Raw genomic sequence first — 21,123 nt, forward strand, 5'->3', positions numbered from 1 at the left:
CATCAGGTAAATACAAATCAAAACTACAATGACATACCACCTGTCAGAATGGCTACAATGAACAACACAGGAAACGAGTATTGGCAAGGATGTGAAGAAAAAGAAACGTTCTTTCACTGAGTGGGAATGCAAACTGGTGCATCTACTCCAGAAAACAGTATGGAAGTTCCTCAAAAAATTAAAAATAGAACTACAATATGACCCAGTAATTGCATTACTAGGTATTTACCCAAAGGATACAAAAATACTGATTTGAAGGGGCACATGTACTCTGATGTCTATAGCAGAATTATCAACAATAGTCAAATTATGGAAAGAGTCCAAATGTTCACTGACTGATGAATAGAATATTATTCTTCCATAAAAGACAATGAAATCTTGGCATTTGCAATGACATTGATGGACGTAGAGTACATTATGCTAAGCAAAATAAGTCAGAGAAAGACAAATACCATATGATTTCACTTATATGTGGAATTTAAGAAACAAAGAAGATTAACATGGGGGAAAGAAAATAAAGGGAGGCAAACCATCAAAGAGACTCTTCAGTATAGAGAACAAACTGAGGGTTGCTGGATGGGAGGTAGGTAGGAGGACGGGCTAAATGAGTGATGGGTATTAAGGAGGGCACTTGGTGTGATGAGCACTGGGTGTTATATGAAAGCGATGAATCACTAAATTCTACTCCTGAAAGTAATATTACACTATATGTTAACTAACTAGAATTCAAATAAAAACATGAAACATTAAAAAAATCAAATGGTATTAAGAGATGAGTTTGTATCCATATGACACAAAATTATAAAACTAACCTTGGAAGGGCATGTGGGTGGCTTAGTCAGTAAAGCACCCTACTCTTGGTTTTGGCTCAGATCACAATCTCAGGGTTCGTGATATCAAGCCCCACATTGTGCTCCATGCTGAGCAGGAGCCTGCTTAGGATTCTCTCTCCCTCTCTCCTCCCCCCTCCCTGCCACTGAAAATAAACTTGTAAAAAACTATTAACACTAACCTTTGAGTGTTTTCTCCAAAATGCAGACTGTGGACAGCTATATTCTACACAAATGAAAAAAATAAATACCTTTTAATCTTAATTTGTGGAAATCATGTCTTAGAAATAATCTTTTTCCCCTCTTAAGAGTCAAATTGAATGCATAGCTCAAGAAATATGGTTGTCCCATGGCAAAAAATTCAGGCACTTAGAGAGCAATGTTCACTGCTCTCTGAAAACTACAAGTAAAGAATATTTAGAACCCAAGATTCCAAGAACTTAAGAAATACAGAAATCTGGAGAAATAAATAACTTACTTGTCTTCATGAAGCTGTCCATCAACCTAATTTAGTTTACTGAACTTTGCTTAGTATACTATTTCAAAGAGATCACATTTTATTTTAAATTTTATTTGAGAGAGAGAAAGAGAGAGAGAGAGCACACAGGGGAGGGGCAGTGATGGAGGGAGAGAATCCCAAGCAGGCTCTGTGCTGTCAGCACAGAGCCCCACATGGGCATAATCTCTTGACCTGAGCTTTGATCAAGAGTCAGATGCTTAACCAACTAAGCTATCTAGGAACCCCTCAAATAGAGCATGTTTTAGAAGAGTTAGTTCTATAAACTTCTAAGCAAATTTCCCTGGAACACTTGAAAAACCTGAAAGTGAACAAAACTTGTGAGGATCTAAGGTAATTTAGGATTCTAGGTTCCAGAAGTGTAAGACTGAAGATTTCTGCTGTATTTCAAAAAGATAGACTTTCAAGAATGCACTTCCCTTAAGCTTTTCCACACAAGTGCTGATCCTGGGTATAGCCTAGACCACAAGAATTTACAATTGGAGGATAAACAACCACACAAACTTCTGTCTTTTACACATTTGTCAGAAAGTTCAGGGGTACCATTGACCTGAGACAGTGCTCAAAAAGAAGAGAAGACAAGAAGCTAAACAGGGTATGTCTGTATGTAGGGGGCAGTTATTAAGCCATGTAGAACTTTGCAGTTAGTGGGTTTTCAAAATGCTATAGAGAGCTAGAAATAAGTATGAATGGAAAGTTCCATTTCTACAATGAGTAGAGAACCAGGTGTTGTGCAACATGGGCTAAGGACAAATGAGGATTCAAAATTTCTGAAAGCCCTCATTTTTCTCTTTTCAGGTATGACAGAATGAAAATGTATTTCAAAGAAATCAAATAAAACATTTTGTCACTAAAAAAATGTCACCAGGCTCGTTAAGTACCAGTCACATAATGAATGGCTAATAAAAACTCTATGTAATCCTGCTTCCTTTTTCCTATGGTTTTCTTGTGGCTACTGGCTGGTAAGCTCAATTGATTAGGTCACAATGCTAATGACCCAAGGGTCAAAGGTATATTGTCAAAGGCTCTCTTCCCACATAGTTAATTGGCTTTTCTCTTTCATTCTATCGCTACAAACTATATATGCCTCCTGCAGCCACCTTACAATTACATGCCCTTTGTCAGGAGGTAGAGGATACACTTCTGTGCTAATTCCTTACTGTGACTGAAAGAATACTTTATAGCTTGTGCCTTTTGTTCCACTGAAAGTGAGTCAGCAGCATTACCTGTGTGATGTGGGCCATTTTAATGGTACCTTAGCAATCTTAAAAGATTATTGCTATAGACAAATGCAGTGAAGAAGGGGTATGTGTCTTAGTTGGCTTGGGCTGCTACTAAAAACTTCCATAGACCAAGTGGTATAAACAACAGAAATTTATTTATCACAGTACTAGATGCTGACAAGTACCAGATCAAGGTGCCAGCAGATTAGGTTTCTGGTTGAGTATCCTCTTCGTGGCTTGCAGACAGCCACCTTCTCCCTGTGTCCTCATGTGGCAGAAAGAGAGTGTGTGTGTATGTTGGTGTGTGTGCCTGCCCCAGATTTCTTGTCTCTGTCTCTCTTCACTTAAGGGCACTAATCCCATCATGGGACCTCTATCTCTATCCTTAGAAATCATCTAAACCTAATTAACTCCCAAAGTCCCAACTTCCAAATACCATCACACTGGGGGGTTAGGGTTTCAACATATGAATTGCGTGGGAAGGAGACACAAACGTTCAGTCCATAACAGGGTGATAATGTGATTCCTCTGTAGCAATGTTTCCCAAAGGGTGCTCTGTAGACCACCAGCATTCAAATCACCTGGAGTTATAGTCAAAATGCACATTCTTGGGCCCTCCTACCAGATCTAGAGTAGTAGCACAATTTCTAGAGGTGGGACTTACAGGTTCATTTTATAATAAGTCCCCTTCCCCCAGGTGATTATAAAATACTTCATGTTTGAGAATCAGTGCCTAGAGCAGTAGTCCTTAAGAGGTCACCATCAGAACACCCAAGGACCTTTGTTATAATTCACATGCCTGTACCACAACTCCAGGCCTACTGAGTCAAAATCTCTTCTGAGGATAGTCCTGGGCATCTGTGGCAGTGGTAATAAAATATTGTTAATGAGATGCTAGCAGACCATGTACTACCTCATTTAATCCCCACAGCAACCCTTTGAGATAATTACTTCATTATGCATAGATACTGACGCAGGCTCACAGAAGTGACCTGCCCATAATTACAGTGCTACTAAGCAATGATCTTGCAGTGGTGCATTCCTGTGTGGAATACTGTTGCCCTAGAGATGGATTTCAAGTCCTTTCAGGGATACCACATTTTATAAATTCTCTGATCTCTCACATGGTGAGGCATCCAGAGCCTAAAAGGATGCTGTCCTTTCCTTCACTGTGTTCAGAATTGCGGAGCTGTTTGTCAACAACCTAAGAAGGATTAACTGAAACTAAACTAAAAAAAGAATAAGTGTTCAAGGTTCTTTAGTCAAATGCTTTCATTCCTACTCAAAGGAAAAACACAGAAAATTGCTTTTAGAATTAAGAAAGAAAAAATGCTTACACTTAGACTTCAGATTTTTCCAAAGCAAAAGAAGTAGAAAGCTCATCACACACAACAAAATGCTCTGGGTCAAATTAAAGCACTAAAAATTAATGCTTATGTGATAACCTAGATGCTTGACTTTGTAGCCCAAAGAAAATTCTTGTGGTGTTCAGATAAGGTTTTTTTTGTGATCTGGTAGCTGGCTACTGCAGGAGATGAGGTTTAACAGTCCCAATAGCAATTTAGTTTAGTAGAAATAATTTAAGAACTGGGAGGAGCCAGATACATTAGAAATTTAGAATAATTTAAGCCATATATCACAAAATACTAACCTGAGAAACTTGTCTATTGAAACTTAGGGCAGCGTTGGGGGAAAGGGGGTATCTTAAAGGCAGAACAATCTACTGTGGAGATTTTGGAGGGAGGAGCCAAAAGAGCAGAAGGGAAAAATATATGTGCACCAATATCTACTTTAGCCACTTTTCTCAAACTAGGATTCATTCTGTGCTACTTTCAGCACCATTTGTCTCAGAATCTCTCTCTACCTCTTCAGTTACAAATGTCCTGTCATCTGCAGCACTTTTTTTTAGGTTTATTTATTTTAAGAGAGTGAGTGAATGCACATGTGTGGGTAAGTGGGAAAAGGGCAGAGAAAGAGAGAGAGAATTCCAAGCAGGCTCTGTGCTGTCAGTGTGGAGCTGGATGCAGGGCAAGATCCCACAACCATGAGATTATGACCTGAGCGGAAATCAAGAGTCAGACACTTAACCAACTGAGCCACCCAGGTGCCCCTGCAGCACTTCTAATTAATCTCCCAAATTATTAGGCTCTACATTTCTGCCATGGTTTCAGTTATACTGATAACACAGAAACTTACAAAACACCAATAGAAAAAAAAAAGCAAAACATGTTTATACACCACTAACCATATTCAGGATTGATGTACTGACTGAACTTTGCCATGACCTCCACAGTGGAAAGGTGCCCTGAAATTCGTCCATTTTATTATTTTCTTCCTCCAGCCCTTTTTGGCCTCTCACTTTACATGTCCTCACTGTAATCCTTCTTCCACTGTGTCACCTCCTATATAAACATCCGTGTTTTGTCATAGGTTCTACATTTGAACAACCATTCATTTTATAAACATTACAAGTAAAATACATGGTCCTGCAAAGAATATTACAGTTGTACTTTAGGTCTACATACTCTATGATGTCAACAAGAGAGACATAAGACACATTAATTTACAGTTTTGTGTTCAGCAGGAGAGCCATGTAATATTCTACATATATTTAGTTCTCCAGAATGTAGCTTAATCAATATGGCACTTCAGGCAACCTGAAATACTGAGGGCAACATAAAACTAAGATTGTCAGACCAGGAAATTTTATGTCCACTGATTGGAGTTTAACTGCTTTGGAAGCTGCAGGAGGTATATATATTTAGAGGATTATAGTAAAGTCAATGATAGGAAAAAGTCAAGCTGATGTGTTTAAAAGGTACTGAGGGAGAGAGAACTCTGTGCTTCATACCCCAAGGCAGGGACTTCCAGGTTCTAGTCCTTGCCTGCCAACCTTGAGCACTATAGTGGCTTCAATGACATTTTCCACCTCTGAGTATCATCAGGCATTTATAAAGTGAATGCCCCACATAGGAAAACCTGCAGTACCACTTTGAGCCAACCAGTGACACTCTCTGTGTCTCAGTTTTGGCACCTGCCAAGTAGGGTGGGCAGTTAAACTACCTGCTTTTAGATGTCTTTGATCCCTATGATTTTAGCACCAAGGTCTGGTTTATCTTGAAGGGTTGTTCCAAGGCTCAATTGAAATATTTGATATATGAAGGCTATAAAAACTTTAATGTTCTATACAAATATAAAAGTGTTTTCAATTATGCATCTCCAAATATAACCAACAACTTGCATGTGCTCTCCAAAACCAAGCAAATGGATTTCTGGGCTTCGATTTCTGATTAGTCCCAAGACATATGATTTTACTTTGTTCCAATTTTCAGAAGCAGAAGAGCAAAAGGTTCAAATTATGATCTTTATTAAGAAGGTTCTAAGCCGTTTAGAAATGCTGGGCACATAAGTGGCTAGGCCAATCTTTTCACTGCTATGTGGGCCCCCTGAATAGCTTTTACTGTGAAGACTAATAAAAATGATAGGAGAGTTGAAACTGAGCAAAATTAGATTAAATTTCAATCTGTATTCTGCAATGCTTTCTGATGGGGAGGACACTTTCATGTATGCTTCTAATCTCTTTACATGGTTTATAGACCAGCTATTAGTTAATAGGTTTTGGCATGAGGTTAATATTTAGGTATTTGAAAATTCATGTGCTACATGCCTGTGTGTATATAGCAAGGAGCTGAATCTGCATATTCACTTCAGAAACACTGAATCCAAAGGCAAGCCTAGAATCTTATTTGCATGAAGGAAACTATTCAGATGCCCAAGTGAAACACTGCAGAAGACATTCTTTTTATTAAACAAGCATCCAGTAAATTTCATATATTAAAAAAAAATAAATAAATAAAGCTTTTGCTCAGATATTAAAAAAAATAAAATAAAATAAAAATTAAAAAAAAAAAAAAAAAAAAAAAAAACAAGCATCCATTAAGAACTCAATAGGTGCCACACACTAATTGCTGGGAACAGAAAGATGAAAAAGAAATGTCCTTATCTTAAGAGCTGATGCATTCTAAAATAGAGAAACCATGGTCATCTCCTATGACACTAAGACTTATATTTAGAATAAATAATGGAAGGTAAAGATATCCAAACCCTCCCTGAGGTGGTGATAGGGATATTGATCAGTACCCTAGGAAGAAGGAATTTAAGAATATACTTGGAATTTTTATTCAATCTGAATTACACTACTTTCTGACTAAATAATACACTAGGGACATTCTATTTATTTTGATATACCTTTTTCAAGGCACGCACACTGTGCCACTGTTTACACAACTACAAAAGCAGGCAAGGTCAAGAGCAACCATACCAGCTGCTGTGGTTGGTTAATGGACAAAGATGTTCAAATGTAACTAAAGCAAAAGTAACAAAGGATTACATACTAATGGTGAACAAATTGCTTCAAAGTACCCAACTAAATTCAATGAGATGGACCCCTAAAACCCATCTGAAGTGGGAACAAAGAGAGATTGAAAATGTGTGTACATAAAAAAGAGACTGATGGGGTGCCTGGGTGGTTCAGTCAGTTAAGGTTAAGCATCTGACACTTGATTTCAGCTCAGGTCATGTCTCACAGTTCCTGAGTTAGAGCCCCCCATCAGGCTCTGTACTGACAGTGCAGAACCTGTTTGGGATTCTCTGTAACCCTCTCTCTGCTCCTCCATGTTCACACATGCATGGACTCTCTCTCTCAAAAATAAATAAACATTAAAAAATAAATATTTAAAAAGAGACTGATAAAACTAGCATGAGCTTGATTTTCCATTCATATTAAGGGTTGGTATACTTTCTTCCAACATGGTGAACAGGCAACAAATAATTTTAGTTTATAATTATATACATATACATATGTTTGTATATGTACACACACACTTTAGATGGGTGAATTTATGGTATGTTATTTATATCCCAATAATGTTAAAATGTCAATGTATATATATATATAATCTCAAAATGTCAATAATATATATATAATATTATTGAGATATAAGTAACATACCATAAATTCACCATCTAAAGTGTACAAGGCATTGGTTTTTAGTATATTCAGAAATTTGCTTAATCATCAATATAATCAATTTTAGACATTTTTATCACTCCAAAAAGAACCCTCATACCACTTAATAGTTACTCCCCATTGATGCAAATCCATGCCCCAAGCTCATCCCCAGACAACAACTAATATTACTACCTCTATTGATTTTCCTATTCTGAACATGTCATAAAAATGGAATTATATAATATATGGCATTCTATATCTGGTTCCCTCCACTTAACATAATGTTGTCAAATCTCACCCATTTTGTAGAAAGTGTCAACATTCCATTCCTTTTCCATGGGTGATTAATATTCTACTATATCTATATACCAAAATTTGTCTACTTATCAGTTGATGGACATTTGGGTCATTTTCACTTTTTAGTTATTGTGATAAATCATATCACTTCTTACATTAGTTTCTAATGTACATATATCTAAGCACTTGTCCAGATATTAAAAGATACCATTCTTGATTTCCCAATTCCTTGCCAAGTCACCCAAAATTAATAAAACATATATAGAAAAACCAGATAATAGCTCTTCAATAGGTACATAATAGGCACTTGAATATTTCCTGATTCAGTGAATCAATGAATGAGAGAAAGGTTTCCTTCAACCCCTACCTCTCCTTTCAGTCATATCCTTATCAGTGCCACCTGGATACTATGTCAAAAATATTAGAGCTGGAAAAGAACACGGAGTCCAGGATTCATTCATTTATGATTAAAGACCCACATATATCAAAAACACCGAATGAGCTTTTTAAAAATATCTATTGCTGCCCCCCCCCCACCACTTCCAGAGAACCTAATTAGTTCAGTAACTTTTGGGGATGAGGCCATAGGAAGCTGCCTTTGTAACAAGCATCCCAGGTAATTCCAATGTATCCTAAAGTTTGAGAATTATGTAGTCCAACCTTTCCATTCTACAGAAAATTTAGAACTAGCATGGGGAAGTGACATGCTCAAGGTCACAGAGTATGTCAGAGATAAAATCACAGGGAGCTGAGTTATGAATCCCAATATAGCATTTTTCATTACCTTGGGTACCCTTTGTCACATCCTCACCTTTTCCCTGTGAATAGATACTTCTCTCACAGACTTGCTCTATAAGTGTGTCTGACACATCTTAAATGCTCAAAAGTTATCATTTTTTAAGTTTTGTCCTGTGTGAACCAGATAATAAAAGCGTCTTCTATTTTGGCACTGTTTGCTACAAGTATAAAGTAGCAAATATAAGGCCCAAGAAGAGAATACCAGACCCAGGAGGAAGGTCTCTGTGGTTCCTGACCCAAATGTTGAAAAAAAGCCTAACTGGAAAACTCTCCAACCATGGACTTTTGGTGGCCAAAGAAGCTGTTTAGTGACATTTCCTATCCAAGGTTCTGAAACCACTGTGTACCCCCACTGTGATCTATTTAAAGGAGCCAGCTCCTCTTAGAAAACAGTTTCTCCCAAGTTTTTGATCAGAGGGAAATCATAAAGTAGGTGAGATTCAGCCATGACTAAAAGGTAGTAGAAATTTTTCTAAGTGAAAGTTGACATGCCTATCAAAAAGACTCAGGGCAAACCCATTACCATGAATCATACCATCCTCATTGCTCTGCACCTTAACTTTTTTTCCCCTGATTTCTGATCTTATTTGTTACTCTTAGAACATCTCTTTTTTGACTGGACTTGTTGGCCCTCTTGTTTAGGGGCCTTCTCACAACATACCGACAGACGTCATCTTATTTAGAGAGACTAAAATGTCTTCAGATTCTGTGACCTCTTTTGGGCCCCAGGCAATGAGGCATAGTAGTATCAGTGAGTCCAGGAATATCCTTCTCTCCTTTTTTCACAATGATCAAGTTGAGAACACTGAGATTGGTGTCCATAATGCACCCCAAACACATTCGTGCTTTCTTTCTCCATTCCTCCCTAGTCTGTAGCAGAAATGCTCCTTACTCAGCAGCAGGTAGACACAGCCATGAGACAAGACACCCTGCTTCATGAGGAAGCCTTGTTTGTCATTGCCACCACTGATTCAGACCATGTAACCCTTCAATTCTTCACCCAGAGCATCAGCAGCAACTTCTATGGTCATACACTTCTCCTAAAAGATACAAAGTTTGGACTCATCTACCACTTCAATGAGTTTCTGGCAGCCAGTAACTGGGAAAGAGATGTTCATCTTAATCCTAAAGCAGCTTACCCCCTCCAAGGTGCCACAAAAGACAGTATACCTTAACTTTTTGAAAATTATTTTTTTCAAATATTTATATAGTACTACAAGATTAACATAAAACAGCAGTATTCTGCTCCCTCCTCCTGAGTCCTTCTTCCTAAAGACAATTTTGAACTTTTTAAGCTATTTCTTTTGTTATTTATCTCCATGGTTACAAATAATATGCTTTTAGTTTTACTTAATTAGCCAATATTATATATTACTACTGACTTCTTAATATGGAAGATAATGACCGGTTACCTTCCCTCAATTCTTCAGATATAGCTATACCAAAGTTTTACACGATTAGGAATATTTACTTCCAAACTAAATAGTATATTATAACTTAATTTCCTTTCTTATACAACTTTTTGTTTTCGCTGGAGTTAGTAATTGTCTCATTTTTATTTGAGGGAGCTTTCATTTCACTTCTTTTTTCTATGTGAAGTAGCAGACAGTGTCAACTGTTGAGTGAGTAGAGAGGTAGTTGAAAAGGAAATTTGAAATAGTCAGTTTGGGGCTAGAGGGAAAGAAGTCATTAGTGAACACAGAATATCTAGGTAACATTGAGGGTTCAAATGAGGTGAAAAGTCATGAATTTATAAGTGATACCAGTCTACAAAACTGTGTGATTTTTTTCCAACTGTGCTCAATTGTAAGAAAGGAGGCAATGGACAATTATTCCAGGGTTGAGTTTCACCAAAACGATTCAATGGAAAGAAAAGGATGGGCAATGGAACAAAAGTTGAAGATATCAAATAACAGAAGTGAAATGAAAGATCTACTTCCTTCCACCACACCGTTGACACACACACACACACACACACACACACACACACACACACGTATATCTTTCTCCTTGGTTATAATTGAGGAGGGTCCTTCTTCTGTATAATGTTAACCTATCTGCCTAGGAGGATAATGAAAGACATGAAATTCCTGAACACAGAATCCAGTAGAATTATTTACTTTGATCAAAACACTAAGAATTAGAGGAGTAAAGGAAAGGAGGGGAAAGGGAGGTGTGTGCACACACAAACTCACATGCAAGTATAGAGCTAGAAAGTCAAGTATAACAGTGAAATAAAAGATGACAGGATCGGCTTGAATGGGGAATATAGTTTGAGATAAATGGTGAATATTTGGAATAGCTACAATGGAGAACTGATGGGAGATAAAGTTTAATAGGCACATATAAAAAGTCTTCCTAGCAGCTCTGGAGACCCCAGATGAGGCTGGAGACCATACACTGGTTGTGGCACTAGACCTGATAAAAGTATGATTTTCTGCAAGGATAGTTCAGCCATAGATGTTGGAGCATAGAAAGTGGTGGTTAGATGGATCCAAGAATGGTGGTTGGGTAGGTGGGGGTATGGGCAGGTTTAGTGACAAGATGAATCTAGAATTAGATAACGATATTAGCAAGAGGAACATACTACAGGGTTTAGGCTGGGTAAGAAAGGAAACAATATCACAAAAGGGTCACAAGGCTTCTCACTAGGCTCAACTTGAAAATAATTGTACATTTTAGGTTCCAAAGCAAAAGGTTCAGGGGTATTCCCATTACTCTTTTCAGTTGCAAAATGCAGTTATCTTTCTATCATCAGACTACAAGTAATACCTCTAAATAATAATTGGGCTTTTGATTAATATGTATCATACTACTAATGCCTCATATTACCTTTTTAAAAAAGAAAAAAAAAGACAAAATAGAAGAGTTGAAAGATTTATGTCCATGGCACAATCTGAGGCTTTAAGTCAATTTTAATATCATGCATTTTTATGATTATAGAAGTAACATACCCTAATATAGAAAATTTGAAAGCTACACAAAGGAATCCAAAGAACCTCTTATAAAGGCCTTCAGGAAAAAAAATAACTAAATTACTTTAGCATATATATGTATATAGAGTTTTGTGTCATGTTTAAATGCAATGGTTTCTGGAGCTAGACTGGCTGGGTTCTTATCCCAGAACAGTCATTTTAATAGCTATATACAAATAAATATATATGAGATTTTTCAATACATATATATGAGATTTTGGTCACAGTCCTTGGTTCAAACTCACTATCAAAACAACGTATTAAATAATTGTTGAAGATGTGTCATAGATACATGGGGTTCATATTATTCTTCCTAATTTTATCATATTAACCTTAAAAAGTTTTAAAAAGGGGCGCCTGGGTGGCTCAGTCGTTAAGCCTCGGACTTCAGCTCAGGTCACTATCTCGAGGTCCGCGAGTTCGAGCCCCGCGTCGGGCTCTGGGCTGATGGCTCAGAGCCTGGAGCTTGCTTCCGATTCTGTGTCTCCCTCTCTCTCTGCCCCTCCCCTGTTCATGCTGTGTCTCTCTCTGTCTCAAAAATAAATAAACGTTAAAAAAAATTTAAATAAAAAAAAAAGTTTTAAAAAATAGTCTTTTCCAATGAGTATTAAAAGGTCAGAAAGAAAAAAATATATTAAGCAACCCATTAAAAAGGGTATTAAATAAGAATTTTGGATTAGACCTTAGGGAAATAGACTTTTTGTATCCTAGAAAGCTGAAGGCAGGTGTTTTGCACAGGGTTATCTGGGCACTGATATGGCTTTCTTTCCCCATCTGAGAGTGTGCCCTTGTTAATGATGAGTTTGATTCAAGAACCAGAAGAGTCTGTTAGTTCTAAACATCCCCTTAAATGGAAGTTCACAGATTATTAACACAAGTTTTTTTCTTTTTTCAGAATGGTGACATAGACTCTGAGTATAAAAAAAAATAACAACAAACTCATGTTTCAGGGGAAAATCAGCTATATTTTCAGACCTGGCAGGACTATTCCCTGTACAGATAGTGGCACTAGCAGGTATAAATCTATAGGGAACTAGGGATCAGGGTAAGTCTATGACAGGATATTCTGCATCCGCTGCCACCTTATGAAGCTTTCTCCCTAAGTAAATCAGGACATTACAATGTGTGGTCCTTTCCCCACCAATCCGTAACACCAGAAATACTGCAGGTGTTATTAGAATTGGGATGTGAAATACTGCAATAAGCATATGTTGGTATGTATGTATTTGTAATATAAAAAAATAAGAATCCAAATAACACTTTATTATTTGGGGGTGGTTAGCTGATGGATAATTATATTTTGGAGTAAATATAGGTCTCAATCTATCACATATTGTGATTATTTGTCCCAATTTGTCTTTACGTTTCTGTTGTGGTTTTTGCACATATACATTTTCAATGTTAAATAAAATGACCCATTTTTCTTGTTTCTTCCTTTATTTTTATTACAAAATCCTTCCATGTCACTTTTATTTTACTCTAGCTATTACATATTTTCCTTTTTTCACATTTAACACTTGAATCCTTCTGAAATTTACATCTGACTAGCTTATCTTGTCAATGATATAAGCATAAAAATAACTACCACCATGCATTAAGTATTTGAGTACTGTGTGCTGAGATCAGAACTTTATATGCATTAATATCACATATGCTTTTATCATTGTCCCTGGAAATACAAATAACTAAAATCGCATTTTTATTTTTGTTTAATGTTTATTTTTGACAGAGAGAGAGAGACAAAGTGTGAGCAGGGGAGGGGCAGAGAGAGAGGAAGACACAGAATCCAAGGCAGGCTCCAGGTTCTGAGCTGTTAGCATAGAGAACAACCTGGGACTCGAACCCACAAAGGAGATCATGACCCGAGCTGAAGTCTGACGCTTAAATGATTCAGCCACCCAGGCGCCCCAAGCACAAATGTTTTTTTTTTTTAAAGAAAATTCCAAATCCCTCCACCTATAACTAGCATTTCAGTGAATAATTTTCTATTCATTTTCATATGCTTATATGCACATGTAGATGTATAGAAATACACAGATGTATATAGAAATTGAATTATGCTGTGTTGTAACCTGTATTTGCCATATCAATTCATATCAATAAATGTAGGTTTACATTATCTTTAATGTGTATGTAGTAACTGGCTAAAACAGATCTCAATTTAACTAGTCAATCCAGTATTAGAGCCAGTTAGGTTGTTTATGGCACTTTTTTTTTTTACTATACACAAAATGTTAATGAATATTCTTATGTATATATCTTCTAGCACTTTATCTTAGAATAAATTCTAATGAAATTGCTAGATCATAGAAGGTATGTACATTTTACATTTTTATACAGATTGCCAAATACACCTCTGGAAATGTACCAATTTAAATGGTGCATTAGATCATCTATATTCCCACAACCTTACCAAAACTACATTTTAAACTTTCTCTAATCTGATAGGTAAAAACTATTATTTTTTACTTGCAAAGTGAGTTTGTCTATTGGTATTCCTTTTTTATTAATATTCTGTTCATAACTTTTCACCATTTTCCTATTAGGACATTTATTTTTTTAATATGTAGGAGTTATTTATATACTAAGAATATCTACCCTTTGTTATAGGTCACAGATATTTCCTAGTTTTTTTTTGCCATACAGATTCTTTGAAGGTAAAATTTACTAATCTTTAAGCCTTCAGTCTTCATAAAATGATTAGAAAACCCTCAGTCTCAAAACTCTAAAAATATTATAAATATGTTAAATTATAACTAAATAAAATTTAAAATATAAAATATTTTCTAGTACCTTTATAGTTTTTTTCATTTAAATCTTTGATCGCTGGAACTAATTTTGATCTAAATTCTGAATATACACACAGGCTTATTAAATTTCCTTTAAATGACTAGTCCTGTCCTAATCACATTTATTGGGAAAAAACATCTTTTCCCCCAGTCCACAGGTATGAAATGGCTCTTTATTGAAAAATCCATAGTGTATTTGGAAATAGTCTACTATTTCCAAAAGAGACCCTGTTCAGTTACTTGTCTGTCTGCTTCCACACAAGTACCATAGTATTTAATTAGTGTTATTTCTAATACAATTTATATGTGAAAGAGCAAGTTCCTTGTAATTATTCTTCAGATTTTCATCTGGAATTTTGGTGTTTGATGTCATATAAATATTTCCTTTCTCTCTCAAATGGAATCAAAGTGATTCTTATGTTACTGATTTGTGTTCTGAGAGGGAAGGAAAGTGGCAACACTATGGCATTAAAGACTGAATAACTCTGCATAAAACCATAAAAACAGTTGCCTTTGTGAACATGTTTCTAGATGGAAAAAAACATGGAGAACCCTTGTTGCGCAACAGCACTACCCAACAGAACTTTCTAGAGCAATGGAAATGTTCTATAGCTGCACTTTCCAATACAGTAATCATTAGCTACATGTGGCTACTGAACAGTTGAAATGTGGCTGGTGTGACTAAGGAACCAATTTTTTAGTTTTATTTCATTGTAACCAATTTAAATTTATACAACCATGTATTTATTGGACAGAGCACTTCTAAAGCTTAACTATTAAAAAATAACTGCCCTATTATACTGTTTCATAGCATTGCTGGATCATAATAGATTTGACAATTATTTAAACTGAAACAATAATTTAGATAGATATTTTCAATAAATGTTAAGGCTAACCCTGAGATCACGATGGCAGTTCAATTAAATATATAATGGATGGCCCCTGTATGCATGGCACTCTTGCAGAATAAGGGACAGATATCATAGCCTTCAAGAAATTTAAACTTTAGTAGAGGAGATAAAGTGATAAATAGCAATAATGTTTTCAGAATAAGGTAAGTACCATAAAAGAAGAATGGACAAAGTATCAAGAGAGTTTCAAGAAGGGAGAAATTATTTTGGCTATGGAGCATGAAAGAGAAATTAAGGAAGGCTGCATGAAAGAGGTGTCACTTAAACTACTTCTTGAATATGGTTCATTCTCAACAAGCAGAGAAGTAGAGATGGGAAAAGGAGGAGAAAGATACTCCAAGTTAAAAGAATGGCATAAGCAGAGGCACACAGTATGACTAACAAAAGTTATGTTGGATAATGGTGAGTGGCCTGGTCCAGCTAAACCATCATGTGAACAGGAAGGTATTTAATGTATCAAGCAATTCTTATTGTTAGAAACTCTCAGATTCCATAAAAATCCACACCACTTAATATCCACTCACTAGGTATCAGTGCTCTTAAGAATTAAATGGACTTCAGGAAGATTAGTCCTAATATGCAGGACATAGTGAATTGGAGAGCAGACTAAAAACAAAAAGAGGCTTTTATAGCAGGCCAGGTCAAGGACGGAAGGGAAGGGAGGTGAGGGAAAGAAAGAAAGGGGGAAAAAGTAAAGGAAAACAAAGAAGGAAAGAATCTAAAGGATTTGACAGGGAGTGGTAGTGGTAGGAATGTAAAGAGAAAAGCTATTCCAGAGACAAAATTCAGGGCATTTAATAAAAGATAGGATGCAGGAGGCAGGAATGGAGGAGACATTCAGAAGTCACAGATGAATGAGATTGAAGGGAAAGGGACGCCAAAATAGTGTTTGAATATATTTTACATGCCAATAAAACACCCAGATAGAAGAATAAAGCAAGCCAGGCAAAAAGCATTTGAGAACTCAGGAGGGAAGCCAAGGTACTGCTACATGAAGAGGTCAGATTAAAGGAGGAAAATAAAGCAAGAAGAAGGGTAAAGCTTGGCTCCTTGGCAGAGAGAATATGTATTTAGGTTACTTGATCAAAGATTTGGAGCTATGTCTGTGACTAGGGAAGAGACTGACCGAAGAGAAACTGACCCATAATGGACTCACTCCAGTGCCTCCAAGCTCATTGGGAGCCAGTTCAAAGTGAACCAGTCCAGAGTCTGAATTCATAAATAGCTTTAGCCAAATGGACCCATGCAGTACATCTCTGTATCTTATATTGGCCAGGCATGTTTCACTTTGGCAAATCCCTTGGCACTGACAGCTCTGAGTGTAAAGTTAATAAAAAGCTTATTTTCAAGTCCTATCTCAGGATAATTAAGGTACACATTGCACATTTAACATTTATTTCTCCTTCTCCACCAGGTTAGCTCTGATCATGGCTTCTTGCTATAGGCTCAAGAAATAAACCTTAGGGATTAAAGGGTGTGGGCTACTGGCTACAGCTAGAAACCAGTCCTAAAAAGCCCCATTAGCCCACACCTTGAGGTTTGGTGATTTTTTCTTACTTTTACACCTTTTTACTAAACAGCTGAAACTTAGGATTCTTTTTTTTTCCTTCTACTTGGTTGTGGTGCATTTTCATCAAATAGCTTATGGCACTTTTCAAATGAAGAAGGCAACGTGTGTATTCTTCTAACAGTCCTGGCTATAATCAGTACTGTTGTAGTTACAGAAATCACCAAGTACAAAGGAGAAAATGTATTTTTCTCCTTTAAGTTTCATCATGCTGCAACAACCTGTCACGGAATCTACTACAGACCAAACTGCACACAGTGACGATTTCCTTTAAGGGGCAGATGTGAACACACAATTCTGTTTTACTGAGCATGTGATCACTTCAATCTTATTTTATTTCACCTTCCCTGCTTTTCCCCCTCTCAAATGGCAAATGCTTTACCCTGAGCCACTTCAGTGAACTATGCAACCCAACATAATTGGTAATGTGAAGTTTATTGTTTTAAATGAAATTGGAAGAGTCACTTCAAAATCCACCTCTTTTATAAGGCTGGACTCTTTGGTATATGTCTTCTTAAAGCTAAATAAAACTTCCAGTAGCTTTGTACCTATAGAAACACACGCCAGGTGGGTAATTTGGGCTATTCTCCAGATAGCCACACCATCCCTTCACCTGGCAAGCAGCATATGCTTGCTTGGACTATATCACCAATTACTGACACACAAGAAAGTTCTACTCAATTAAAAAGCCAGGCCTCAGGAAGTGAATGGGTAAATCAAGACTCAAACCTGATTTCACCTGTAAAAACCCTACATCCCACCCCCATGTCTGACCAGTGCCTTTAGCTTCTTCATAGAGAGGGCTTAGGAGTCCCATAGAAAATGATAATGGCCCATTGCTCAACCTGAGTGAAGACCACCCAGAAATCTGTGAGGGCAGCAGTGACCATACTGCAAAGCCTGGCTTAAATTCCCAGCCCTACTGCTCTGAAGGCCTGTCCTTGGCCTATCAGGCAGAAGCAAAGGCTGCCAAGGCTGGGCTGTCACTGAGGAAGCTTTGGTTGCTTCCTGCCCCTCCTTCTGACCAGACCAGCTAGAGCTAGAATACGGGAACCAGGAGCCTTTGGTGCCAAAGCCTTTTACTCACCCATAAATGCTTTCTATTTAAATCATCTGCTTCCACCACTGGTATTGCAGGCTGTCTAGCCCAAGGTAGCCCCCAAATTGGAGAGCTCACATAGTGAGACAGCAGCTCAGAGTTGGAGCCACCGCATGGGTCAAGACAACTGTGGCCAAATAGGAGTGGCCCTATAGTAGGGGTTACTCTGCGGAGGGGTAGAAAGAGTGAAATGGGAGCAGGTAGAAACTTCCCCTGAAGACTCTGGGTGAGGCATACCTGGGAATTTCACTTCTCCAGGCCCCAGAATTGTTGCCTAATTCCTGTCTGTGGAAGTAAGGAGCTCTGAAAAAAAAACAAAAACATGTTCTGAGGTGCAAGACCCACAGAAGTTGAAGTGCCTATTACCCTGTTGGGAAAGAGCCCAGTTGTGCAGCATTTGCATGAGCACTATGTTTCATCCAACTCTTGAGAGCCTGAGGGTGTCAGTGGGGAAATGGCCCCCAGTCCCCACACCTGTCCTGGACACTTAACTCCTTCCTTCCCAGGGGCCCTGTAACTGAGGTAGCCTTCCTGAGGCTGAAATTGCAAGACCTCAGGGAGGTACCTGTCTTTTCCTTCCTCCCTCCTTCCTTACTTGACATCTGATGCCTAGCTGTGCCACCTGTTCAGTAATCCACAACTTGTCTCCCCTGGCCAGGAACAGGGAGAAGGATTTCTTCTTGGAAGTCTACAGAAGGTGGGATTGAATGTCATGGTGGGGGGAGGGGGTAAATTATTCCTGAATAGACCCCTCAAAAAACAAAACACCCATAATAGTCCGAAAAGTAGCTTTTAGCTGAGAGGTACTTTTCTAGCACTTCAGCCCAGCCACAACTTTTGTGGGTGTCATAGAGAAAACCTTAAATACCCCTTTACTAATTTTCCCCTCCTTGGTCCCTGGGTCCCAGAGATGGGGAAGAGGAGCGGTTGTAGAAACCAGGAGAAACCCTTACAGCAAAGAATTATAATACACACTTCCTTTGCTAGGTTTCTTTGCCAAAGCATTTTTCTTAGACGTCTGACAGTAAGTAACAAATCAAGTTGGTTACTCCAATCCGGACCCAGAGCAACAAGGCAGGTCACACTGAGTGGCTGTCCCTCCTCACCCTTCCCTCCTTCTCAAGGGTTCCTTCTCGGGAAGTCTGAAGCACTGCTTAGGGCAGGTGGGTCCTCTCCAAGCCCTTCAGCAATGGTTCTGATAGGGTCACTCAACCTGAAAAACCGGCTCAATGGGGAGCAGGGATTCCTGTGGGGAGAGAAAATTGAGGGTCCCAGAGTCTGCGTTGGGGTCCCTTGGGTTTTGAAGGCAGGTAGAGATGGTCTCAGATCACCGAGCTCTCTCTTCTCCCCTGCTTGCTGGGAATCCCCCAGGAGCTGGAGCACATCGCTGCTCCTTCGCCTAGGAGATTCCTTGAGCCCTATCCTTGCACTGCTTGCTCTCCTGGCGGCGGGCAAAAATGTGGGCAGAATCAGAAGAGCCCAGTGGGAAAGTGCCTTCCAGGCTACAGAGTCCCGCGTCAGAAGAAGAAACCATAAAGATAAGGTCGCAAGAATGCAACGCAACTGCTCTCCTGCACCTGGCAGGCAGCGCGCGCTCCTTCAAGGCGAGGAGCCCCTGGCCTTGGGAGTCCCTAAACTTTCTGGGAAAGGTGAAGGGAGAGAAACAAAACTGTCAAGTGTTTCCAGGAGCAGGAACCAGGGCTGAAGGAGAGGTAGAGTCTCTGTTGGCCGCAACCAGCCTGCTCCCTTCTGTCACCTGAGAGCCTAGCACATTCTCTCCTCCCCAGCCAACTGTCCCGTTATGCACAGGAGCATTACCTGAGTCTTGCACAGCAACCGGCGACGTCCAGCAGGGCTCAGGCATGCAGTTCCACGTCTGGGGCGATGGGCCGCAGTCCAGGGCTAAATGGAGAGCTGGGTTCCAAACAGCGTGGGCTTGAGCTTCCAGGGCGAAAAGGGAGGCTACCCAAAGGCGATTGGAGCTGAAGGCGGCTTGGAGGAAAACGTGTCTTTGAGAGCAGCAGAAGGAGCAGCCCCGCCTGTGGAGGGGAGCCCACTCCCGGTCCTAGCCAAAGAGAATGCTAGGAAACTTGTCCCCACCCAGGGAGGATTTCTAGAGTTCAGGAGAGCTTTTGTGGACTTTAGGGGGAGCTGGGCAGGGAGAGGCTAAAACGGGTTCCTAAATTACTCTTCCCCTTCGCTAGAACCTCGGGAGCCTCCTCTTGGCTCCGTGACCAGACTCTTCTAAGTCGCCTGCCTCTCAACCTCTTCCTTTGCGACTTTGCTTCGGAGCAGTAGTGCTCCAGCCACACCTTGTCTTGGCCAAATGGTACACCGAGGGATGCAGGGGCCTCAGCCTGTGGCTCTCTCTCCTCATGAGGCACGCATGCCCTAAAGGGCAGCAGCCCTACCGCCCAGACCGCAGCGCAGGCTGCAGGTGCCAACTCTGCCTGCCCACCTCTCTCCCGCCGGTTCGCTGCTCCAGGCTTTCCCCCGGAACTCTCTCCAGTCTGCGCGCAAAAACCTACACGTCCCTCCTCGCTCCGAAGAGGGAGCAGCGCCCCGGAAGTGCGCTCCAGGCTCGCGTTACATTCTGCCACGGCTGTTGCTGCCTCCAAAAGGCCTAGAGTGGGGGTATGAAGGTAGTGGAAATCACCTAGAGCTGCGTCTCCGACGCTAACAGTTTGGTGCCTCCGGGCTGACTGATTGCACCGGGAGGGAGGTGGAGATTAGAAAGCACCGGTCAGGCGCGTCACGGAAAAGGGTTGCTACTGCTCCTCCTCTTCCACACCCTTTTGGATTTGGGAGCTCGGGGAGGGAAGGGGAGGGAGACTGGGAAAGGCTGCCAAACCCGAGTCCCCCCATCCCCGGGTAAAAAAAAAAAAAAAAAAAAAAAAAAAAAAAAAAAAAAGGCACTTCCCTCTTACCTTTCCTAGGAGAAGGAAAGTGCGTCCCGGCAGCGCCGTCTAGTGTCCGTACCAGAGTAGGCCGGCATACAGAATTGGGGGGAGCGCTCAACTGAGTGCAGGCTAGGAAGCCACAAAGCAAAGTTTTTCAATAATCCTGGTCCCTAGTTCCAAACACTGAATAGGTATCTAGCTCAACC

At 39.4% G+C, this 21,123-nt stretch overlaps 1 protein-coding gene across 1 annotated transcript in view; it reads right to left on the reverse strand.

Moving 5' to 3' along the window:
* The window catches only part of IL1RAPL2 (interleukin 1 receptor accessory protein like 2), a 1,135,143-nt gene extending 1,114,395 nt beyond the window's left edge, over nucleotides 1–20,748 (reverse strand). The window contains exon 1 of the mRNA XM_081792354.1: nucleotides 19,836–20,748. The gene's annotated coding sequence lies outside the window, so the exon portion shown is untranslated. The remainder of the gene's footprint in view (nucleotides 1–19,835) is intronic.
* Nucleotides 20,749–21,123: the final 375 nt, after the last annotated feature.

The sequence above is a fragment of the Panthera onca genome, chromosome X, assembly GCF_046562875.1.
Source record: "Panthera onca isolate mPanOnc1 chromosome X, mPanOnc1 haplotype 2, whole genome shotgun sequence".
NCBI lineage: Eukaryota > Metazoa > Chordata > Mammalia > Carnivora > Felidae > Panthera > Panthera onca.